Source organism: Equus caballus, chromosome 21 (assembly GCF_041296265.1).
Source record: "Equus caballus isolate H_3958 breed thoroughbred chromosome 21, TB-T2T, whole genome shotgun sequence".
NCBI classification, from domain to species: Eukaryota; Metazoa; Chordata; class Mammalia; order Perissodactyla; family Equidae; genus Equus; species Equus caballus.
This window is the reverse complement of record NC_091704.1, coordinates 49,691,962-49,719,003: the sequence shown is the minus strand read 5'-3', so window position 1 is coordinate 49,719,003 and position 27,042 is coordinate 49,691,962.

The window sequence follows — 27,042 nt, the reverse complement described above, 5'->3', positions numbered from 1 at the left end:
TTTTTTAGCATTTCCTCTTTTTCAATACTGTTATGGACTTATTGTGTCCCCCCAAAATTCATATGTTGAAGCCTGTTGGTTTGCATGTATCCTCTAAAATAAGATGGCCTTGGACATTATTACTGCCTCACAAGGAGACACCTATGCCATTATCCAAACAGAATGTTATGTGTTCATACCTGATGAGTCAGCTAATGTATCATCTTTGTTAAGTCACCTGAGGACACAAGTGGATGCCCTGAGTGATGTGATCCTTGGTCTAGGGGACTTAAAAAATCTGACAGCCACTAAATTAGCCACCTCCATGCTAATAAAACCCCTTGCTGACCACTCAGGGCACATGACAGAAAGGGGCATGTAATATTGTAACAATAACATACTTTCTCATGAGAGGCCGTACCTGGAGGAGCACAGTGCACACTGCTTGGAGCTATTGCTCTTTGGTGGTATATCGGGTTTCTGGTTCCTTCTAGAGTTGGGACCAAAATCCTAGGGGTACTCTCTCCTTTTGTTGTCTCTGCCACAGTGCCCAACCCATACCTTCCAGAGTCACAGATACATCTAATTCAAATGGTAGCCTTACTCGGGAGATGCCCAGAGCTTTAATCTGCTTCACTAGTATTTTTGCCTTCTCTGAGGTAGCTGGCTGCTGTGATCCCCAGTCCCATATGTGACTTTTCTTTACCAAGCAGTCCAAGGGATGGAGACATTGTCCCAGGTGTGAAATTAAAGTCCTCTAAAACTCCAAAATCCCTGTAAAAGCTTGCATCTCTTTCATGTTCTTAGCGATTGGACAGGCCTGCACTTTATCAATAACAGCCTCTGGGATAATGCACATCTTACACAACCATACAACTCCGAAGAACTTTATGGAGGTGACCGGATCTTGAAATTTCTGTGGGTTTATCACGTATCCTGTCCCTCACAGATGTTCTGGCAAAGACTGCAGAATGAGAATGTCCTGCAGCAGAGGCACGTCTTTACATGTTAATATTATATCATCAATGTGATAGGCCCATCTTACTGATGCAGGGAAGGAGAACAGGGACAGATTTTGGGCTACCATCTCATGACATACCATGGAGCTCTACAAGTAACCTTGGGGAAGCATTTGAAAGGTTTGTTATTATCCCTTCCACGTGAAGGTAACTTTATCTTGTGATTTATTGTCCAAGGCTATACTGAAAAAAGCATTTGCTAAGTCCAGTACAGCAGGGTACACTCCTAGGACTGTGGAAGATATCTAAGATGGGGGCAATGGTGGGCACAGCCACATAGATGAGGGCGTTACCTTGTTGAATTCTCAGTAGGCTATGGCCATCTGCTATGAGCCATCTGGCTTTTTTACCAGCCAGTCAATACTGAGCTGTTGAAAGCACTATGGACAGGGCACACAATAACCACTTGGTGCAATTCTTGGATAGTTTCTCCTATTTTCTTAGGCCCCCCCAGGCAATTTATATCGTTTGATACTTACTATTCTTCCAGGATGTGGTAGACTTATTGGTTTCTCATTGGTGTTTCCTCTCAGCACAGGTTTGATTACTCTAACTTGGAAGTAGAATTCATCAACAGAGGTTTGCAGAGCTTGACGTCATAGGACATCAATGCCCACTATGTTCTCGGATATTGGAGAGATAAAAACCTCATGTACTCGTAGGGGAGAATGCCCAATGTACAGTGTCAAAGGAACCTTCCTGACCATAACTTACTGCTTTCTGTATCCACTGATGGCACTGAGGGTTACCATGTATTAAGGGACTTTCAGCTCCAGTATCAACCAGAGCCATCATCTTTTGTTTATTTCTGGAGGATCAATGAATAGTGAGTTCAACTTGAGTCTTCTGATTGCCCCCAGTGGCCCTCATTTGGAGGAGATTTTGGCCTGAATCTTTTATCTGGGCTATGGGAGGCACAAACCCTGAATAGGACTATATCCCTGTGCTGCTGCTAACGCAAGTGGGAAACTGGGGGTGGAAGGGGTAGGTCTGAACTGTTGTTCAGTTTTAAGGCTTCCCACGGGCCAACCAACACAGCATTGGGTTGCTGGTCTAGCTTTTTGGATGGAATCCTAGCAAAAATAGGTTAAATCATATTTGTTTCTGGGTTACTTTTATTGGACCCTTTGCAGCTGGTTGGGATAGCTTTTGACTTCTTGAGTTCTGTCTCTGTTTCTGGTCTTTCTCACAGCCCCTATTTGTTCCTGAGATTTGTCAGTTTTCCCCAGATCAGCAATGGACTACCCAACATCATAAATGTCTTGTCTTATCACTGGGTTCAGTGTGGATATCAGTGTGCCATACCAGGTACTGGGGGCCAACTGGAGTATCTTGTACTTCATTCTTGCAGTAAGTGTGGCCCCATTAGGGTCTTCAAAGACAGGGATGTAGATGGCCTGTCTCATTCCCAGCTCTCTAAGAATTTGTTGCACATCTTCTATAGATTTCCAGGGTCCCATATACCCAGGGAGATACCCTTCATTGGGCTGAACCTCCCTGCAGGCTAGAATAATCCAGTCTATAAGGAAGTGAGCACCTTGAACCCCCTGAATGCCACGCAGGCACTGCTGGAGGGTAGAGTGTGTGGTGATGTTGCTCATTTCCTCTGCCTCCTACTGGGTCAGAGAAATGCCATCCCCCCCACACCATACCCCATACCCCACAGCCACATTAACCACACCTGTATACTTTCCTTGGCCCTTTGTTGAAACTTGGCATCTATATCAATACTCTCAATGAGTGCACATTTTCTCATGATGAATGCTTCATGAATTGGAGGTTGCCCCGCTGGCTGGGGTTGTAGTTGCTGTGCTTTTGTTTTCCTTTATATTAAAGGTCAGATGACATGCGATGCTTCATCCATTTCGTTGACGGCATCATAACATCCTCCTCTTCATTTTCTTCATCTTCCAAAATTTGTCAAAGTGAAGTTACGCATAATAATTTAGCATTATTTAGCTCTTAATAGTTATTTACAGCTATTTAACTCTTATTTAACTTAGAGTTATTTAACTCTTAACTCTTAGCATCCCAAGTCCTTGGAGAGTCCCACTGGAGAGGCCAGCCCACTGCAGCAGTCATTTGTTTGCCTTCTTTGCTATGCGCACTTCCTCAAACAAGCCTATTAGACCAGTTGGCATTTTCAGAGTGCCCCTGTACATACATGGCAGTCCACAAGCATCTAACATACAGGCACCCCTTCCCCACACAGAGGTCTATGGCTACCTGGGATTTCCTCCATGGATGCCTCTTTCTTAAGACCCAATTTTTCGTTCTTTTGCCCGGCTTGCCAATTGTTGATTCACAACCTCAAAAGTTCCTAGGGTGAAATTTGAAACTGGCCCCCATACATACAAGGCAAGGAGAGACCAAAGAAAGTGGCAGGCTACTGTAGCTTGGTAGGTGGCAGTTGTAATAAGCAAGGAACTTATTATTCCATATCCAGATGGTCTCAATAACATGTTACTCTTTCAAGGCTGTCTACTTGAAGTGAGTCCTAGTGCAGGAACAGTGGTCAGAATGTACATTTCAAGGACAGGGGAGAGGGTAAGGAGCCTCTGATTGCCCAGGTCCGTCTCTCAGATCATCCAGTGGTCATGTCTTCTTGATGACTTCCTCCAACAAAGCACTAGCCCCATTGTGAGGGTATTTGTAGGTGGGGCCTTTGGGAGGTACTTAGAGTTGGATGAGGTTAAGAGGGTGGTGCCTTCATTATGGGATTAGTGCCTTTATAAGAAACACCAGAGAGCTTGCTTCCCCTCTCTCTCCCTGCCATAAAAGGACACGGCAAAACATCAGCCATCCCCAAGTCAAGAAGAGAGACCTCACAGGGAACCAAATCAGCCAACATCTTGATCTTGGACTTCCCAGCCTTCAGAACTGTAAGAAAGAAATTCCTGTAATTTAAGATATCAGTTTATGGTATTTTGTTATGAGCTGACTAATATAAATATATACCCTTACATTGAGAAGCTTGTCTTTAAGCACTCCTTTAACTATATTTGACAAGTATTAATATGAAGTACCTTTATTGTCATTCGTGTGAAAATATTTTCTCGTTTCTATTGTGATTTATTCTTTGGCCCACGTGTTATTTTGAAGAATATTTCCTGATGACTGTGAATTTCTCTATATCTATTCTAACTCTGTCAATTAAAAAATATTTGAAGGTATATTATTGCGTGTATACATATTTAAAATTGTGATATATCTGCTGAATTGAATTACATACTGTCTCTAGTCATATGACATGAAGCTTTTAACATTAAAGTCTGCTACAGCCATACCTCATTTTATTGCACCTTGCTTTATTGTGCTTCGCAGATAATTGTGTTTTTGATAAGACCTTCCACCAGCAAAAAGAATATGGCTCACTGAATGCTCAGATGATGGGTAGCATTTTTTGGCAATAAAGTATTTTTTAATTCAGATACGTACAGTGTTTTTTTAGACATAATGCTACTACACACTTAATAGACTACTACTTAATAGACTATGTTTATGTGTAAACATAACTTTTACATGTACTGGGAAACTGAAAAATTCATGTGACTTGCTTTATTGTGATATTCACTTTATTGTAGTGGACTGGAACTGAACCCGCCATAGGTCCTGGGTGTGCCTGTATGTCAAATATCAGCATATCTACACCAGCTTTCTTATGATTAGAGTTTGCATAGTATAGATTTTTCATCCTTTCTTCCCCAACTTTCCCTTCATGTGGCTCTTGTGTGCAGTAAATACATGGTTTTTGTTATTTTACCCACTCTGATTATTTTAACCTTTTACTTTAATATCTATTCACTTGTATTTTGTGTAATTGCTTATATACTTCAGTTTATGTCTACTATGACACAATTTTTTTTATAATTGACTGTTCATTTTGTATTGAATATTCCTTTTGCTCCTTTAAAGTCAACTCATCACTACTATTTTATTTTGTCTATTAACTTGTAATTTCTTATTTTTAAAATAATTTTTGTAGGGATGGCTAGAGATTACAACATGAAGAATTTAACTTATTGCGTTGAACAGAAATAATTATATTTGATCTTATTTTGCATAATGCTAGAGCCTTAGCTCCCTTGAATTTTATTTACCTCATTACTGCCTTTGGCATTATTGTTCTCATGAATTTTAATTCTGCATCATTTTGTCTCTTTTTTTAGAGTCAGTATTCATTTCTTATTTATCCATATAGTTAAATCCTGTGTTGCTTTATATTTCATACTATAGTTCCCTATTTCTCTCTCAGATGTTTTTGCCTGCCAGAAAGATGATTAACATTTCTTTGGATACAGTGATAAATGCTGTTCATTTTTTAATTCATCTGAATAAACGTTTTATTTTTGCCTTTATCTTTTAAAGAATTTTGAGAGGGGGTTGGGAGTAGAATTTCCTATTGATGTTATTTTCAGTCCTTTAAAAATGTCCTTTCATTTTCTTCTGCTTTTCATCATTTCTGTTCAGAAGCCAGTTTTTAGGCTTACTATTGTTACTTTGAAGATAGTAATAGAATGTGCCTATTTTTTCCAATTCTGACAACTTTTTATATGTTTCACTCTGATTCTAGTTTTCATTTGTTCTATTATGATATATCCAGGTATGGTGTGCTACATACCTTGTCTGGTCCCTCCAGAATTTCTTGAATTCTTGGGTTGATTTCTTTTCATCTGCTCTTGTCTATTGAAATATTGCTGCTACCTCATTTTCTCTCTCTTCTCCATCTGGAGCTTAGATTAATGTAGTGAACCTTTTTGCTTTGTTCCATGTCTTTCACTTTTTACACACGTTTCATTATTTTGGTTTCTTTGCTTCAGGATGTACGTTTTCTATTGTTCTTTCATTTCACTAAATCTGTCTTTATGTCTAATATGTTCTTAAACCCATCCATTGAAGATCTATAGAAGCAGTGAGGAGTAAAATTTCAGTGAGGAGAAACTTAAGCGAAATGAGCTACCAATGGAGATTTGTGCTTTGTGTGAGAGCAAATGCTGATTACTGGCTTGAAGGCAGAGGAGGACCCCTGCCTGGTCCTGTCCCAATGTCACAGCAGAAGAAAGGCAGAGTATTCTATCAATGTATTTGCCAGTGACTAACTCGTACACTTGTATATTCCTTTTAACTCAACAACTCTTTCTTAATTAGAAACAGTTTAGCAATTTGTGGGAATCAATACCTACTCTGCTCAGTTCTTCTTGGCCAGTAAATTATCTCTAATATATTATACATATTAAAGAAAATATAACTGAATTTTAAAACGTTTATCCGACATCACTCTGTCTCCATTTCTAACATATAAAAACTATGAATAAACTCTATAATATTCTATTCACAGGACAATTTGCTTTCCTATTGTTTCTGCACATGCTGAAAAATTTATAAATGCATCTTAAAAATCTCCTGTAAGAAAATTTCAATCTTTGGGACAAATTGGCAACGCATAAATTATTGCAAATAAAACTATTTTAAATATTTGAAAATAGTCCCTAAAATAAAGTCAACCCTAGAATCAAGGGCAAGAAAGGGTTGGTCTGCCTTGAAACAAAAACATGAAAGCATCTTGAACAAGATTATTTACTTATAGGGTGTCTTCACAGATGCTGTCTATGTGGGCTTTGAAATTTGATGAGATTCACCTGTATCATTATGGATTATGGAGAAGCAGTAAATCTTAAAATATAATCCAGCAAAGCAATCTAGAATTAGAGAAAAATATAAGAGTCTACTGAAATGGAGAGCTATGTCACTCAATAATATAATAAAGATATTCCTAATGGACTAGAAAATATACAATATTGGTTGAAAGTGCTAATCTCTCAGTATTTATCCAGGATTATCTAACTAGATGAGAGATGTGCTGATGGACATGAATGTCAAAGTGTAGAAGGGCGGCTGGCATTATTCTTCAGGATGTGCAATTCTCGGATGAAGTACCTTCCTGACATCCTTTCATAAAACTATATTTTAATTAATCGTATGTCTTCCCTGATAACTTAATATTGAGAAAAGAATTTGCTAGATCAGAGGTGCTTAACCTGACCTAATATAAGGATTTCCTTTTAATGTCAAGGCTTCTACTATATAGTTCTATCCGAATACAATTATTGGGAGAGTACATAATGATAAAAGATGACCAGTACTTTGAATAAAATGTTTTTATTTGTCTTATTAATTATAACATTTTATATGGTTTGACATTGTTAATTGTTTAAATATAAGAATATGTGGAACACATTCAGTACAAAAGACATGAATATGTATATTAATAGAATGGATTAACTGTTCAATAAAGTACAGTAGGTTATTTATTAACTAGAGAATACACTAAATCATGGAATTAGGCTCATCCCATAAATTCCTAAATTTTACACATAAAAGGTAAATGTGCATGGTAAGATAATGCATAAAAATTTTAACTATAAGGATAATATCTTATATAATCCTTATGGATTAAAAGCAGAGACTTTTAAAATGATTACTGAACATCAGGGAAAAACTTTATTTCCCAACTAGAATTAAAGTTTAAAGATATAATTTATGGTAATGTGAGTTAGCTTGGTCTTTTGTGATTAGGTTGTTTTGAATATAACATATCTTCGGCACCAGAATAAAAATCACTGGCAATGTATGACTCAGATAAAGAAAGAGTAGAGGCAGGCTTCTGTAAATAGAGCTATTCACTGGACATTTTCTGGGTCATATTTCCATTGTAGGACATAGGAAAAGAGCTCAGAGGGGTATTGCTGCTATCAATGAGTCCAATCACTCAAGGAATATCACAACATGGAGGCTGACAGTGTTCACAACTCCAACCGTTTTTGAATTTTTGTTTCTCAATCGTTCTGCTCCCCAGCGCATTTCAGTGGATGGCAGAAATGAAGTGGAGAAAACAGACAGAACTTTGATAGAGGATATAAAGTAAGGACAACAGTCCTGCTAAACAGAGAAAGCCGAGTTGAAGGAGGTCAAAAGTTGCAAACTTTCAGTGACAAAATAAATAAGTTGCAGGGATATAATGTACAGCATGGTGACAGTAGTAAATAATACCACATTGCCTACTTGAATGCTGCTAAGAGAGTAGATCTTAGAAGGTCTCATCACAAGAAAATAAAATTTTGTAACTTGCATGTGTGTTGATGGATGTTAACTAGACTTATTGTGGTGATCATTTCGCAATATATACAAATATCAAATCATTATGTTGTATGTATGAAAATGCTATATATCAACTATGCCTCAATAAAAAAATCACACAGAACTGAAAAATAAGAGGCATACTGAATTCCTGACTGAAATTCAATGATGTCTCTTTTTTCTGATTATATCAGTCACTACCTCGAATTCAGGAAGTCATTTAACTTCTCTAGGCTTAGCTTTCTCTCATAATACAATGAAAAAAATAATACTATCCTCCTTAAAAAATTTTTTTGAAAGTAAAACTATGCAGTACTTTTCAGCTATAGTGGGTTCTTAATAAATTTAGCCTATTCTTTCTTAGAATTCCTTTCATGTTTTTATTCCTAAAGCAGTGACTGCATTCATGTTCTGATTTAAAAATTATGTACAGGTCAAATACCATTTTACGTAGACATCTTAGTACTTTTAGTCTTCTATTCCTCGTATCACTCAAAGTACAAAACTCTGCATCCAATATCTCCCTAGCACTGTGCACAGAGAATTCTATATAAATATGAATATATAACATAATATACAAGTATTATATAAACATTCATTTACTGTTCTTAGTCACACTCTAGGAGGACATATAACACAGGTGGGAAAAGCATATTTTAAAGAAGGTCAGTAGTAAAACTGCCATAACATAATATGAATTGTTATTGTCAAACACATAGACACATACTCTGTTTGTGTCTATCCATGTGGGTATATGGTATATATATGCTATATATATATATATAAGTATATATAGCATATATTTTTATGAACATATAGGAAATACAAATTGATTATCTAAAAAATTATTTGAAATCATATACCATATATTTATTTAGTGGTTGTGTTGTATTTTTTCTTCTGCCGTTCCAAATTAATCACTGCGAGATTAACTAGATATTTATACTATAGCATCCACATCTTCCCATTTGCCTTCAAATCAAGGAAATAAAAGGATTATAATAGGTGATTATTTTGGATTTTTCTTAAACTTTATGCTGATCAGTTTTCCCTCATCTCTTTAGTTACAGCTCATTTTATCGTGAGGTGCTTATAATAATTAATCATCATGTGCTTCTTTCTAGCCTAGAAGATGCATGCATTAGCTGCAGTCTGTTTATTTTGCTTCCCAGTCAGCAATTACAATGCCAAAATAAATTAAAGTAAATTATATTTTTATAGGTTTTGAGGTAAAAATTGATGATGATTGCTGAAATTCTCGAAGAGGCATATTGGAAAAATAGTCAAATAAATTAACACAAGAATAAGAGCCATTCATCATAGAAAATTATTGATGAGGAATTACTGATGAAAACTAAGCGGAGTTTTCATCTATCTATATTATTTCCACTTGAATTGTGTATACCTGTGAAAAAATACACTCAAAGTTTAAATTTCCTTTGCATAACTTTTTCTCATTCTTTTGAATGAATGAGCTTTCATTGTCATTTTTAATAACACTTGTTAAAAATCATATTAAGTGTTCACATGAATTGTTTCAACCACGACTCTCCAACAAGTCTATGGCACACAGTGATGTCCTAATGAATATTTTCCAATGAATAAATGAGTGAGTGAATGAATGATTGCCTTTCTGTTATGAACTTTTAAACAGTCAATTTGTTCTACCACTGGAAAATTCATTGTGTATGTAATGTTTTAAGATAAAATAAAATAATCAACTGGAAGCTTTTAGTACAAATTATAGTATGTATCATCTCCTCTTTAAGGAAGAAAGCTTTGGCAAATGAACCATTTCTAAAATGTACCAATCTCCAAGACACACGGAATTTGGACAAACCTGTTTTAAAGTTAGTGGTCATCCCTTCCTCTTTTGTGACCTTGCCAATTTTAAAATCGACTTTAATTTAAAACAATTAAGCATATCTTTTTAATATTAGAGCGATTAGAATGTTTGAATGTGGTGATGAACATTTTTTCCTTTGAAGTTTGTCTTCCTTTGGACCATGTGATAATATTAGTCATTTATCTTAGCCATTGTTTTCTTTAAAGTTCTATACCATGTTGCAAGTTTTTGCCTATAAACTGTGTTAGACTGTTAGATTATTCAACATAGGGAACACACTTACTAGCTGGAGACTTGTATTACAGGCTGCATTTATTATCTATAGTTTTTGTCAGTGTAATGGTAAATATATCTCACAGTTGGATGCACAAAATTAAGTCCTTTAATGGGTTCGTAGTTCAGTTGATTGAGGTCCACAGGTCTCAGTACACTTCTGGAAGCCATTTTATTTCTTCTGTAATTGTCAGTCACTGTCATTTCCACCTGGCTGCTGTTCTGTGACTAGTCAGAATACAGGACACTTAAAATGGTATCACAGTAGTGATAAAACAGTGTTTACAGGTACCTTGACACACACACACATGTATGTAATAGAGAAGTTTCTTCAGATTATTTGTAATGTCAACACTTTTTTTCCTGATAGAATTGGAATGTGTCTGCTTCTACTAAGTACACAACTTTATGTTGCTTGCTATTTAACCCACAAAGTAGAACATCCTACACACACAAAAAAAATTAAAATAGAGACAAATTTTAGTAATAGAATTTCAATATAGAAATCAAGATTACAACAGCGAAGCTAACTCTATCAAGCAAAAATATTTGCTACTTTAATATATTGTCATCTTAAAGTAGTTATGGTCATTTTGAAAAAAAGAAATTTGCACCTATTTTCATTCTTTAAAAATGCACCTGTATATGTTTTTTGACAAACCACGTCACTTTAGGTAAGAGATCAAATCTTCGGAAAGTACGTTTGGCTCAGAACGATTTAGTGTTAATAGTTAGGTGCTGTTGGGAGTGTGCCAGCATGCAAGGATTTGTTGTTCTTCATTTTTCAGTGCCAGCAGCTTTCTGATTCAAAAATCACAAACACAGCATTTTTTTTTTTTTTTTTCCATTGACTCTGTGAGGACATTAGCAAATCTCAAATAAACAGCAGCTCTGCATGCTGGAGGAGTTCTGAAAAGCAAGCTGAATTCCAGATGGAACTCTCAAGCTGGATCCTGAGGTAAAGAATTTTAACAAACACTGTGGAAGTGAAGTGAAAAAGCTTACTAAATATCCGTTAAACTCAGGATCTTCTTCTGTGGAAATGCCTGACTGAAAAATAAAATTATATATTTATGTAAATATGTATTTATAAATATCGTCTATAGATACAGGTTTTAAACATTAAATTTAAGTATTTCTTTGATATTTTATAATGACATAAATACAAAATTAGAAGCTCACAATTTTGGTAGTTATGAATCACACTTACAAGTAAGCTATAAAGTATGTTTCTATTTATGCATCAATAATTTCTAGAACAAAAGTTTTATCCCTGTAATGAAGCGTGATTAAAAATATTACACAGAGAAATGAGCAATGAGTGAATTCGCAGGGAACACATACACACACATTATAAAACTAATAGCAAAAGAAATACCTTTTTTAGAATTTAGGACTATTTTACCATAAATTCACGTATAGGAAAGTGAGTAGAGAATGAGGCAAGCTTTTGAGGTCCTAACCCCCAGACGGTTGCACAATGGAGGACTTATACGTTCTGACGTTTGATTATTATATTCTTCAATTCTGATGGCTTGCTGTTTGGCTTATTAAATATGATCAATTCTTTGAGTGACAGTTTCATATTAGTCAAAGTTGACGTAAGACCATTCCCTAATATATGTTTATTTAGAGCAATAAGTCAAAATCGAAGGATCTGAGACTTGCAAACAAGAAATATCTACTTGAGCAAGATATTGTTGAGAAAAGGTAACATAAACAAGGCATATAACATATACATGAGCAAGAAATGTGAGACAGAAGTGGTCAGGAAGGAAAGTGCCATGTGACGTGGATTCCTAAAAGAAAGTAAGACGGGGTTGGGGGGGGGGGGGGGGTGTCTGTATCTGGAAGACCAAGATTACAGAATGATTTGACATTAGGCATAATGAAAAAAAGTAAAAAATAGTTGTAGGAAACTAACATAAACGAGCATTGGTATTGGGTAGCAATCATTCAATAATAGGAACAGGTTTAGAGGAGGATCCCAGGTCATGGGGGGAAAAAAAGCACATTTTTCAACAAAATTGGGTAAGATTTCAAAGCAAAAATTTGAACTCAGAGTGTTGATTCACTAATCAAATTATGATAACTAGAGTCTAAAGTGAAATTAGGATGAGTTGTAGCACTCTGATGGGAATTTAGGGCTGTGCAAAATCCCCGCGTAGGAAGATAGATGGAGTATGAATAAATCGTTTGATGAGGGTAATGTGGCCACATACTTAGAGCTAATAACTACGGAAAAGGTGCCATTAAAATGCAGCAAAAAGAATAGTTTTTTATCATCCATCTAAGACAGGGTGTGAGAAAAAATAAATTTAAGCAAGGTAACATCGTCAGGGAACTGATACAGGAGATACTGGAGTTTTGAAAAATATTTGAGCAAAACTAAAATATAATCTGAATTAATTATACCTGAGCCACAGTAAAACAATTAGGGATGTGACGTTCTCTAAATATGGAAATGTTTCTTGAAGAGTATTTATAAATTCTCAAAATGTCTGATGTTCCTTCTCTACAACTGAAATATCCTAATTCAAAGGAAGCTTTGAGTGTTTTTGGTGTTTTGATTCTCTCAAATCATTTTGACAGAAAAATATTGCATGCATTTTGAAATAAATTTTAATGTATTTTAAATGAAAGGTAATTTAAATTAAGTGTCACGGCTTGAACTGACTACTATAAACCTTTTTCTATTGATCACAGGATTTTTTTTAGATAAGCAATTGCTGTTAAATTCAAAAGCTCAGGATCCAGTTTGCTATTTGTCTTGTATTCTTCTACTTGTATTTTCTACTTCTACACTGCACATGCAAAGTCATTCAAATGATTCTTATTCATATCACTTTATTTGAAAATTTCAAAATGATAATCAGCAATAGGAACAATGTTCATTTTGATGTTTTAGAGTTGTAAATTGCTACTATATAATTGCTTATATTTCTTTTAAAAAAATTTTTTTTCATTTGCAGTAACATTAGTTTAAAACATAAATTTCAGGTATACATTATCGTATTCTGATTTCTGTGTGGATTACATCATGTTCACAACCCAAAGACTAATTGCAATTCATCACCACACGCGTGTGCCTAATCATCCCTTTCACCGTCCGCCCTCCTCCCTTCCCTCTGGTAACCACCAATCCAATCTCTGCCTCTATGTGTTTGTTTGTTGCTGTTGTTTGAATCTTCTATTTATGAGTGAGATCATATGGTATTTGACTTTCTCCTTCAGACTTATTTCACTTAGCATAATATCCTAAGATCCATCCATGTTGTCATAAATGGTCAGATGTAATCTTTTCTAATCGATGAGTAGTAGTCCATCACGCATGTATTGCACATCTTCTTTATCCATTTGTCCTTTGATGGGCACCTAGGTTGCTTCTGAGTCTTGGCTATTGTGAATAATGCCCCAGTGAACATAGAGGTGCACGTGTCTTTATGCATGCATGTGTTCATGTTCTTTGGATAAATACTCAACAGTGGAATAGCTAAATCTTATGGTAGTTCTATTCTTAATTTTTTAAGGAATCTTCATACTGTTTTCCATAGTGGCTACACCAGTCTGCACTCCCACCACCTGTATATGAGAGTTTCCTTTTCTCCACATCCTCTCCACCACTTGTTCTTTCTTGTGTTGTTAATTATAGCCATTCTGATAGGAATGGGGTGATAGATCATTGCCATTTTGATTTTCATTTTGCTGATAATGAGTGATGTTGAACATATTTTCATGTGCCTGTTGGCCATCTGTATATCTTCTTTGGAGGAGTATCTGTTCAGATCTTTTGCCCATTTTTTAGTTGGGTTCTTAGTTTTGTTGTTGTTGAAATATATGAGTTCTTTATATATTTTAGATATTAACACCTTATCAGCTATATGGTTTGTAGATATCTTCTCCCAACTGTTAGGTTGTCTTTTTGTTTTGTTGTTGATTTCCTTTGCTATGCAGAAGCTTTTTAGTTTGAGGTTTAGTTTGCAACCCACTTATTTTTTCTATTGTTTTCCTTGCCCAGTCAGACACGGTACTTGAAAATGTGCTGCTAAGACCCATGTTGAGGAGCATACTGCCTATGTTTTCTTCTACAAGTTTCATGGTTTCAGGTCTTACATTCAAGTCTTTAATCCATTTTGAGTTAATTTTTGTAAGATAAGGATCTACTTTCATTCTTTTGCATGTAGCTGTCCAGTTTTCCCACCATCAGGTATTGAGGAGACTTTCCTTTCTCCATTGTGTGTTCTTGGCTCTCTTGTCGAAAATTATCTGTAATAGATGTGTGGGTTCATTTCTGGGCTATCACTTCTGTTCCATTGATCTGTGTGTCTGATTTTGTGCCAGAACCATGCTATTTTGATTAGTAAAACTTTGCAGTATATTTTGAAATCATGGAGTGTGATATCTCCAACTTTCTTCTTTTTTTCTCTCTTCTTTTCTTCCTTTGGCTATTCAAGATCTTTTGTTGTTCCATATAAATTTTAGGAATCTTTGTTCTATTTCTGTGAAAGTGCCATTGGAATTTTGAGAGAGATTGCATTCAATCTGTTGATTGCTTTGGGAAGTATGGACATTTTTACTCTATTTATTCTTCCAATCTAAGAACACAGAACATCTTTCCAAATTGTTGTATCTTCTTCGAATTCTTTCATTAGGTTTTCTAGTTTTCAGGGTACAGATCTTTCACTATTTGGTTATGTTTACTCCTAGGTATTTTATTTTGTTGCAATTGCAAATGGCATTGTATTCTTAATTTCTCTTTCTTCTACTTCATTGTTAGTGTATAGATACACATCAGATTTTCTATGTTGATTATATATTCTACAAATTTACTGTATTCATTTGTTATCTAAAATATTTTTGGTGGATTCTTTAGAGTGTTCTATATATAAAATGAAGTCATCTGCAAATAATGACAGTTTCACATCTTCCTTTCCACTTTGGATCCCTTTTATTTATTTTTCTTGCCTTATTGCTCTGGCTGGGACTTACAGTACTGTGTTAAATAAGAGTGGTGAAAGTGGGCGTCCTTGCCTTGTTCTCGTTCTTAGAGGAATAGCTTTCAGGTTTTCTCCATTGAGAATGATACTACCTGTAGGTTTGTCATATATGGCCTTTATTATGTTGAGGTATTTTCCTTCTGTGTCCTATGATTGAGAATTTTTATCATAATTGGATGCTCTATGTTGTCAAATACTTTCTTTGCATCTGTTGAGATGATCATGTGATTTTTATTCTTCATTTTGTTAATGTGGTGTATCACATTGATTGATTTGCAGATGTTGAACCATGCCTGCATCCCTGGAATAAATTCCACTTGTTCATGATGTGTGATCTTTTTAATGTATTATTGTATTCAATTTGCTAGTATTTTGTTGAGGATTTTTGCATTGATGTTGATCAGTGATATTGGCATATAATTTTATTTTTTTGTTTTTGTCCTTGTCCGGTTTTGGTATTAGAGATATGTTGGCCTTGCAGAATGAGTTAGAAAGTTTCCTGTCCTCTTCAAGTTTTTGGAAGAGTTTGAGAAGGGAAGAAGTTAAGTCTTTTTTGAATGTTTGGTAGAATTCACTAGGGAAGCCATCTGGTCCAGGACTTGTATTTTGGGGGAGGTTTTTGATTACAGTTTTGATCTCTTTACTTGTGATTGGTCTATTCAAATTCTCTATTTCTTAATTCAGTTTTGGAAGGTTGTATGATTCTAAGAATTTATCTATTTCTTCTATAATATCCATTTTATTGGCATATAGCTTTTGATAGTATTCTCTGATAATCTTTTGCTTTCCTGAGGTGTCCATTGTAATTTCTCCCCTTTAATTTCTGATTTATTTACTTGAGCCTTCTCTCTTTTTTTCTTGTGAGCCTGGCTAAAGGTTTGTCAATTATGTTTATCTTTTCAAAGAACCAGCTCTTAGTTTCATTGATTTTTTAATTTTATTTTTAGTGTCTGTTTCCTTTATTTCTGCTCTGAGTGTTTTTTTCTTTCTACTTGTTTGGGGCTTTTTCTGTTCTTTTTCCATTTCCTTTTAGTGCCCTGTTAGATTGTTATTTGAAATTTTTCTTATTTGTTGAGGTTGGCCTATATTGCTCTAAACTTCACTCTTAGCACTGCTTTTGCTGTATCCCATAAATTTTGGCATGTCATATTTTCATTTTCATTTGTCTCCAGGTATTTTTTGATTTCTCCTTTGATTTATTCATTGACTAAATCATTGTTCTGTAGCATTTTGTTTAATCTCCACGTATTTATGGCTTTCCAATTTTCTTCCATAGTTGATTTCTGATTTCATACCATTGTGGTCAGAAAAGATACTTAGAATTATTTTTATCTTAAATTTATTAACACTTGCTTTTTGACCTAGTATGTAATCTATCTTGGAGAATGTTCCATGTGCATTTGAAAAGAATTTGTGTTCTGCGGATTTTGGATGAAATGTTCTGTACAAATCTACTGAGTCTGTCTGGTCTAATGTGTCATTTAAGGCCAATGTTTCCTTACTTATCTTCTGTTTGGATGATCTATCCATTATTGTAAGTGGAGTGTTAAAATCTTCTACTATTATTATGTTACTTTCTAATTCTCCTTTTATGTCTCTTAGTAATTGCTTTATGTATATAGGTGCTCCTACTTTGGCTGCATACATATTTATAAGTGTTATCTCCTACTATTGGATTGTTACCTTTATCACTATGTAATGCCTTTCTTTTGTCTCACATTACACTTTTTATTTAAAGTCTATTTTGTCTGATATAAGTATTACTACCTCAGCTTTCTTTTCATTGCCATTTGCATGGAGTATCTTTTTCCATTTCTTCACTTTCACTTTGTGAGTGTTTTTAGGTCTGAAGGGTGTCGTTTGTATGTATTATATATATGGTTCTTGTTTTCTTATCTAATCATTCACACTATGCCCTTTTATGGGAGCATTTAGTCCATTGACATTTAAAGTAGCTATCGATAAGAAAGTACTCATTGCCATTTTGTTACCTTCATTCTGGGTGTTTTAGTAGTGCTTCTCTGTTCCTTTCTTCTTCTCTTGTTCTCTTACCTTCCTTGTTTAGAATTATGTTTGGATTTCTTTCTCTTCATTTTTTCTGTCTTTATGATAGGTTTCTGGCTTGTGATTAACATGAGATTCATGTGTAATAACCTACTTGTATAGCAATCCATATTAAGTTGATGGTTTGTTTAGTTTGACCTCTTGCTAAAAGCTCTACACTTTTGGGGCTGGCCCTGTGGCCGAGTGGTTAAGTTCGTGCGCTCCACTGCAGGTGGCCCAGTGTTTCGTTGGTTCGAATCCTGGGCGTGGACATGGCACTGCTCACCAAACCACACTGAGGCAGTGTCCCACATGCCACAACTAGAAGAACCCACAATGAAGAATATACAACTATGTACCGGGGGGCTTTGGGAGGAAAAGGAAAAAAATAAAATCTTAAAAAAAAAAACTCTACACTTTTACTCCCCTCATCCCACATTTTACATTTTTGATATCATATATAACCTCTTTTTTTGTATGTTTGTATCCGATACCCTCTTACCATGAAAATAGATAATTTTAGTTTTTTATCTTTTGACGTTCATATTAGCTGCATAGGTGGTTGATCTGCTGCCTTTACTGTATATTTGCCTTTACCAATGATGTTATTTCTTTTTTCAAAATAACTGTCTTATTCTTATTTGTGGTCATCCCTTTTCCACTTAAGTCCCTTTAGCATTTCTTGTAAGGCTGGCTTATTGCTGGTAAACTCCTTTACTTTTTGCTTGTCTTAGATACTCTTTATCATCACTCTTTGCATTCTGAATGATATTGCCAGATAGACTATTCTCTAGCTGCAGCTTTTTTCCTTTCAGCACTTTAAATATATTATGCCACTCACCTCTAAGCTGCAAGGCTTCTGCTGAGAATTCAACTGATTCTTTTATATTTAACTTGTTGCCTTTCTCTTCTGGCTTTAATGATTGTCTCTTTATCTTTAATTCTCACCATTTGTGTGTCTTGATGTGAGCCTCTTTGGGTTTATCTTATTTGGTGTTTCTTGTGCTTCCTGTACCTGAATGCCCATTTCCTTCCTTAGGTTAGGAAAGTTTTCATCTGTTATGTCTTCTAATAGCTTGTCTGCACCTTTGTTTCTCTCTTCTCCTTCTGGGACACCTATTATATGAACGTTAGTGCACTTGATGTTGTCCCAGAGGTCCCTTAGACTGTCTTCATTCTTTTCATTCTTTTTTCTTCTATATGTTCTACTTGGATGGTTTCCTCTAGTCTTTCATCCAGCTTGCTGATCTGTTCTTCTGTTTCATCTGCTCTGCTTTTGAGTACCTCTAATGAATTTTTCATTTCCAGTATTGTATTCTTCATTTCTGATTGGTTCTTTTTTGTATTTTGCAATTCATTCTTGAAGTTCTCACTGAGTTCCTCCATTTTTCTCCCAAGATCAGTGAACATCCTTATCACTATTAGTTTGTACTCTTTGTCAGGTAGATTGTTTATCTCTGTTTCATTTAGTTCTTTTTCTGGAGTTTTGTCCTATTCCCTTACTTGGAACATATTCCTTTGTCTCCTCATTTTGCCTCTTTCTCTGAGCTGCTATGTATTAGGTAGGTCAACTACATCTTCCAATCTTGGAGAGGTAGCCTTATGTAAGGGATGCCTTATGAGGCCCAGCAGTGTGCTTCCCTCTCAGACCAGTTCCAAATGATCCAGGAGTGTCCCCTTTGTGGGCTACATTTGTCCTTCTGTTGTGGCAGGGTTGCTTTTGCTGCAGGTGCCTTAGGAGGCTAGGCTGTCCCCCTGGCTGGCTGGTTATAATGCTCAGCTTCATGCAGCTGCTATGGGCCCTTCAGTCACTTTGTCAGTTGTGGGGAGGCCCAGTACATTTGGCTGTAAGGTCTAATAGCACATTCACGTTGTAGATTTTCTGTAAAGTGAGTAGGCCCTCAGTGTGGCTGGTTGATAGTCTCAGGGGCTAACAATTGCTGTAGGCCTCTGGCCTGGAAGGCTCTTTGTTTTCAGCTCTCTCAGGATTGTGGCTGAGTGGGGCTGGCCCCAGGCATTGAAGCACCCAATTGTTTCAGGCCTTGGAAGGTGGGGCTAATCCCCTATCTGGCTGCTTGATAAGCACATATCTGCTGAGGCTGACAAGCCCCAACCCCCACAGGTCCACATACTGCATCAACACAGTCCTGCCCTGTGTGCATAACCTGACCCACTGATGCAGACCCAGTTGCTCCATTGCAGAGGCCCCACACACTCTACCTATGCTCCATACACTCCTCCAGCTCCTTGCACAGACTCTACCCCACAGAGGCAGACCCAGTCATGGGAGTGCAGAGTTTCCTGGCACCCTGCCTGAGTTGGCCTACAGATTGCCCAAGGATTTGCTGTTGGGTGGGGCCAGTTGCAGTTGAGGTGAGCTCAGAGTCCTCCTACACCACCGTCTTGACATCATCCTGCTTATATTTATATTTTTGTGTCCATGTAGATATTTACATTATAGTTGTGTCAAACAAGTAAGTGTCTTAAATATAATTTCCCCATAGAAATTGTGCAAATTATCTCTCAAACTAAGTAGAATTGAAGAGCTCAATCACCTGAACGTCTGAGGGTCAATAGTATGTATTAAACTCTGAAGAGAATATACAATGCAACATATAATAATAGATACATACTGTAGAATAAAACAGAATATAAACATGTAAATATGTATAAATGCAGAGAATTGCAATTTAGCTTGTAGAATGTCCAATACTTTCTAAAACTTTCACACTTACACAATGTTTTTTTAATCTTTCTACCTTTCTAGATAATGTATTTATTATCTTTAGTTATAATTCTTATAATGAGATTGAGACTAAGTTTAAATGGCAGGTTTTATTTATTCCCTTTTTTTTTTTTACTCCTTGCTGGTAAAGTATATAAGAAATAGTTCAAGTGATATGTACTGAACTGAAAATTAGTATTTGAAGAAAGACAATGAGTGGTTATATATTATTACACAGTTTGCTAAAGAAAGTGATTTGTATTTTCCTTTAGTATTGTTTGTAGAGTCTCAGCAGTATTACTAGAAAAACAAAACAAGACAAAATAACACAAACAAAAAAAATCCTAAACATTTGCTACAAAGAAAACAGTTCGTGGAAACATGTGAACACACGAAATATAATAGAATTTGTATCTTCATATGAGAATCCACTAAGTATTCACTATATTATATGAAAGAATTGAATAGGCCTTTTAAAGTTTATTGTTATATATTTAACATGTAGGTATCAGGGGCCAGCCACATGGTCTGGTGTTTGAGTTTGGCATGCTCCACTATGGTGGCCCAGGTTTGGTCCCAGGGTGTGAACCTACATCACTCACTGGCAGCAATGCTGTGGTGGTGACCCACATACATAACAGAGGAAGACTGGCAGGGATGTTAGCTCAGGGTGAAACGTCCTCAAGCAAAACAAGGAAGATTGGCAACAGATGTTAGCTCAGGGCCAATCTTCCCCAGTAAAAAACAAAATAAAATAAAATGTAGTAATCAAATAACTTCTATACTACAGGGAACTCTCTGGACAGCATTAGATTAATATCATCATTTTTTGTGACATGTATGTGTCAAGAGGCATAGATAAATTCTTAACAGAGACTAGGAAGGCCAAAATATGATTAAATATCAGTATTTTTAAAATTCTCCATTTCTAGTTTTTGCCCAATTCTGTATGTTATTGATAAGAAGTCAATGACAAATGAAACCAGCAAAAGAAAATAAATCAGGACACATAAATATATTTGTGTCATTATTCCAGAGGAAAATCAATCCACTCCTCTAAGCAAGGTCAAAGGCCAAGTAAATGTAACACTATATTTTATAGCACATTTCTTTCAGTACAGCTACACATACCTTCAAAAATTCATGTCAAATGCATTTTTAACATTGTATTGATGTTGGCATTAAAACCTTTCATACTGCCTACTTATTTAATCGTTACTTATATATTCAGTACTGGAAATATGGAATGTTTAAATATGTTAGTAATGATTTGCATGCGATGTTGTCACGTTATCTTGTTATTTTGCTGAAAAAAACATGTAGATAAATTCAATTCTTCTGAGTTTTGTACACTTATATTTTCTATATATAGTATTTGGTATATCAACTACTTTCATGTAAAAAATTTCCATTTATTTTTCTCATTCATATTCATGTTGAAGTCATAGTTTTCAAGATGCTGATTTTATATTTCTGTAGCATGTGAAAGTAAAATTATGAAGTAGAATTAAAGAATAGTTAACATTAAATTTAAAGTAGAAAAATTATTAAAAAGAGATTATCTTGTACACAATATAGAATGCAATCAGCATAGAGAGCTTCTTTTTTGAGCATTAAAATACTTCAGAAAAATCTTTGAGTTTGTTTCATGATTAAAGTTTCAAAACTGTTTTCCTTAAAATAAATAAATGAAGACATATTCATAAATTAGAAATTACATTTGGTTATTAAACCTTAAATGAACTATTAATTAGTCTCATGTTCGTACAAATAATTTTTCAATTTTTAAAATTATTTTTATATCCAGAGATATCTATACTGTGCTTTTTGGAGTAGAAGAGATATTGGATTAGGATTCAGGAAATTTGAGCTAATGCCCTAATATTTCACTAATTAGTTGATTAATTTGGGGCATGGCAATATCCTTTTCCAGATCTTACAAATTGGGAAAGCCGATTTCTGAGTTCTTTTTCAACTCTAATTCTTGGGCACATCTAGGAAAATTCCTAGGAGTTTCTTTTTTGTGGTTCATAATCACACATATTTTGATGCCATTTGACAATTTTACTCCATTTATAATGAAATATTTTGTATTTATTTATTAATATATATTTGTTGAGTTTGTCTAAGTTGCCCGTGTTATGTATGATACTGTATATAATGCAGAGAGTAAAGTAAGTTATATTTGAAAATAAAAAGTCCCAATTAAAATTAAGAAAGATGTGAGATTGGATCCTCTGTATCTTTCCTCTGTCTCGACCGTTGCCAAAGTTAATCTCATCCAATCTCACCCACATCTTTAAATATCATCTACATTTCAATGATTCTTAAATTTATATCACAAACACTTCTGTTTTGAACTTCAAACTCAAATATCTCCACTTGAAAAGACATTTAAAATTAACAGGACTCAAACTGAACTTCTCATCCACCAAATCTACTTCATCTTGCAGTCTTCCCACCTTTGGCAACCTTATTCTCTCTGCCTCTCTGTCCAAAAACTAATGATTTACCCTCTCTGGTTTTCTTCATACACCTCATATCAGATATTTCAAGAAATATCATTAGCTCTATTTTTTAAATATGTCATAAAAACAACCACTTCACACAACCTTCTTTGCTACCATCCTAGTCGAGCCAGCACATCTGACCACTGGATTGATGTGGTACCCTCGTAATTTATCTCCTTCTTCCATCCCTGTCTCATTAGAAACCAATCTTAATACCATAGATACAGTGGTACTTTTGAAACCCAAGTCATATCACGTCATTTGACATAGAACTATTTAGTAACTTTTTATCTCACTCAGATTTAAAGCCCAAGTATTAATAGTGACCTAGAAGGCCTATCTTATTTTTCACTTTTTGTGTATTGTTTAGGAAAATGCTTTCTCAGTTCACATTTATTTTGGTTATTCCTTTTGTTTTATTATTATATCTGAAGTTCCTTTTTATATAATTCTGTAAAGTACAGATTCAATTTTATTTTCTCCCATAGAATTAGCCAATTTTCCAAACATCATTGATTAAATATTGGATTTTGTCTCACTGAGTAGTCAAGAAAGCTCTATTGTACACCAGGTTTCCAGATATGTATGAATCATTTCTCTCCTTCCTTTGTCTCTGTCTCTTTCTTTGCCATTATTACAAGTTTAAAATTACTTTAAGCATGACATATATAATATCTTTTAGGGATCACCTTCCCTTTTTACTCAGCTTTGCCAGATTTTTCTATATTTCTTCATAGACATTTCAGAACATGTTCATACAGCTTCTCAAAAAGTGCTACTTGGATTTTGATAGAAATTACAGTGAATTTAAAGATCAGGTTAATAACAGTTTTAATATTTTAAATGTTATTTTGTTTTAGCCAAAGACATAGGGAAATTTGTCTAGAATGTTGTGTTCTTTTATATGCAGTTTGTATGTGATAATTATGATGCCATTATAAAAATTGTTGTAAGGGTTTCCCTACTTCTTAATTTTCTATAACACATTTATAAGTAAGGGATTTTGTGCTCTTAGCATAGCATTATGATTATAAATAATGATACTGTACTACAGTATATACTTGAAAGTTGCTAAGAGAGTAGCTCTTAAATGTTCTCATTACGGAAAAGAAATGGTAGTTGTGTGATGTGGTGGAAATGTTAGCTAACATATGGTGGTAATCATTTTGCAACATATAAATGTATCAAATCAACACTTTGTACACCTTAAATTTACACAATGTTACATATCAATTACATCTCAATAAAGCTGGAAAAAACGTTTGGTATATTTTATATAAAATCTGAACTTAACTTTTCCTTTCTCCTTTGTTTCTCAGGAGTTACTATCTTGGCATCTGCTTTATGAAAAGACCCAAACAACACAATGCTACATTAACGTAAACCCTAAAGACAGTTTCCATTTTTAATATACCCTCACGATTTTGTATAAGATTGGAATTATATTTTTTTGAGTATTTGGCAAATATTTTAAAATAATATTCATCTCTGTATAAAAATACTTAGCAATTGATTCAAATTCTTTTTTTTTTTTGAGGACGATTAGCCCTGAGCTAACATCTGCTGCCAATCCTCCTCTTCTTTTGCTGAAGAAGACTGGCCCTGAGCTAACATCCGTGCCCATCTTCCTCTACTTTATATGTGGGATGCCTTGCCAAGCTGTGCCATGTCCGCACCTGGGATCTGAACCGGCGAACCCCGGGCCACAGAAGCAGAACATGCAAACTTAACTGCTGTGCCATCGGGCCGGCCCGTGATTCAAATTCTTAATTTGAGAGAAACTGTTCAGGTTTTCTGTTTCTTCTTGAATTAGTTTGTATATATATATATATAAAATGTGTAGGAATATATACATAGAATTTGGCAATTTTATCTAAATTTGATAAGATTATTCATAATTTTCTAAAATATTATTTAAATCACTGTACCATTCATAATTTCCTCCACTTTTAGTCCCAATATTTTATTTTTCAAAGTTTATACAAGCTTTTGATTTTGTTAATATTACTTTAATACCCTGAATTATATTTAAATGATGCTTCTACTTCTTTATTATCTTAATCCTTTTGTTTTTCCTTAAAGATGGCACCTGAGCTATCTACTGCAAATCTTTTTTTTTCTTCTTCTTCTCCCCAAAACCCCCAGTACATAGCTGTGTACTTGAGTGTAGGTCCTTCTAGTTCTGCTATATGGGACACTGCCTCAGCATGGCCTGATGAGAGGTTCTAGGTCCGCACCCAGGATCCGAACCAGAAAAACCCTGGGCCGCCGACGTGGAGCACATGAACTTAACCACTTGACCATGAGGCCGGCCCCTATATTAAACCTACTTTTGTGGATGTTGTTTTGATATTTTTTCTCTTATTGATTATTAAGTAATCAAGCTCAAAATTGAGAGAGAAAGAGGGAATATCAGGGGAAAAAGGGAACTGAGGATATTCTTCTATGTCACTAAGTTTCTCTCTTTATCCTGATCTCTCTTCCTCGTCCTCCTATGTCCAGCTTTTATCAAAATCTCAGCTATTTCTTTATCACTCTCTTAACTGATATAGTCAGTTTAATCGTCCTAATGTAGTAATTCTGAAATAGGAGATTGAGAGACTGACATTTGCTAGCATGTTATTATGTAATCCTAGATTAAGATGCTAATTATGGAGGCTTAAATCACCTGGCCATCTATGTGCCAATATCTATGGCTGGGTAGAATTAGAGGATTGTGATTAAGTGTTTCTTTAAATCTCCTTTTAGTCTCACAACATCCATTCTCCATGTCTTCTATTCTAATCAAATTTTAGCTAGTCATATTAACACCAAAAATAACTATTAGCTACATGTGGCCACATATCTAAATTCTGCCCATTGATATATAAGTTGAAGTTTTGCATGGCAGTTTCCAGGAACTTTCCTTAGTCAATTGCTGGTGTATTCCCTGCTATTGTGTTTTTTTATTTTTAATGTGCATTGTTGTCTATAATGCAAATGTTGTCATCCTAGATGATTCAGATGAAGAAAATATCTTAAACTGGCAGAGTGGTGAGCCGTGAAACAGCCAGGATTCTGAGAACTTTGAGAAACATGGGCCTGAGTTCATTTCTGAAGTTTATATGAGAAAGAAATGAAAATATACCTTTTAAGCCACTGTTACTTTGCCTCTCATTTACTGCTGTTGAACATAATTTTAGTTGATATAATTGAAATAATATACAAGCTATAGAGTTGATATAATTTTTCAAGGAAAAAACTTTCTCTTTTTCTGTATCTTTCTCGTCTACAAACCAGATCTGCCAATTCTACCTTTGAAATATACTATGAATTTTACTCATTCTCTCCATATTCAGCACAATAATTCCATAAGCCAATAATCGCAAATCACCTGAATTATGTCAATTATTGACAAAGTGATATCTTTGCTTCTACTATTGAAATATTAAAATTTATTTTCCATCTGACAACCAGGGTGAAGCATTAAAAACGTAATCCAAATCATGTCATAGTAATCAATCCTCAAATAGTTTCTGGTTGCACAAAGAACCCGTGAAGACTCTACATTCTTTGACACTGATTACATCTACAATCTTATTCCACAGACCTTTTCCTCACCATACAGAACCTGCTAGCATTTTTGTTACTTAAAAATACCACATTTCTTTCTACTACAAGGACATTACTGACATTGTTCCTTCTGTATTGTCAAAGAAAAATTGTACCAGACAAAGTTATACAGGTAGGGAAGACTTTATTAAAGGCTTTTGCAATAAAGGAGAGAGGGCAAAATTCGGTTTAGTTCAATTCCACTGAAACCAAGTCTACTGAGGGTGGGTTTGACACAATTAGTTTAAGGTCTGAATAGAACAAAAAGTTCGACCTTCCCTTGAGAATTCTTCCTCCCTCACAGGCTTTTTCCTGCCTCTCTCTCTCTCTATATATTTCTGTCTATAGAGATATCAATGTATCATCTGTCTAGAAAGAGAGATCCTATTGATTCTAATTCTCTGGAGAACCCTGACTAATACAGAATGTGTTGCTGAGAGAAGTTCTAGAGGAAAATAATCTTAAAGATGAGTTTTCTGAATTGGTTCTTGGGTTTCTGGAATTAGCTTTCTAATCTGATTCAATTTAAAGACGCTAAGGACTCTTTTTCCAGTAATAAAGAGGACACTGATATGATAGTCCATGGAATGATCTGGCAACAAAGATATGAAAAACATCACAATTGGATACTTCTAATTAACCACTTCTAAGAAGCAAGGATCTGGGTGACTGTGTATATGTCTGAGGGGGTTATCCCTGCACTGACTGAGGAAATTATAATGACCTGTCATTACAGTTGCCTTGCAAAACAAAGCTGATTCTCTTCGGGACTCAACTTCACAACCCTCCTTTGTTTCTAGACTATAACTAGACTCAAGTCACAGCAGGCCCCTAAAGATGGGGTACAGAGTGTGATCCAGGAGGAGATGTGCTCCACTCCAAAATAAATACTTGAGTTTTCTAATTTATACAGACAGAAATC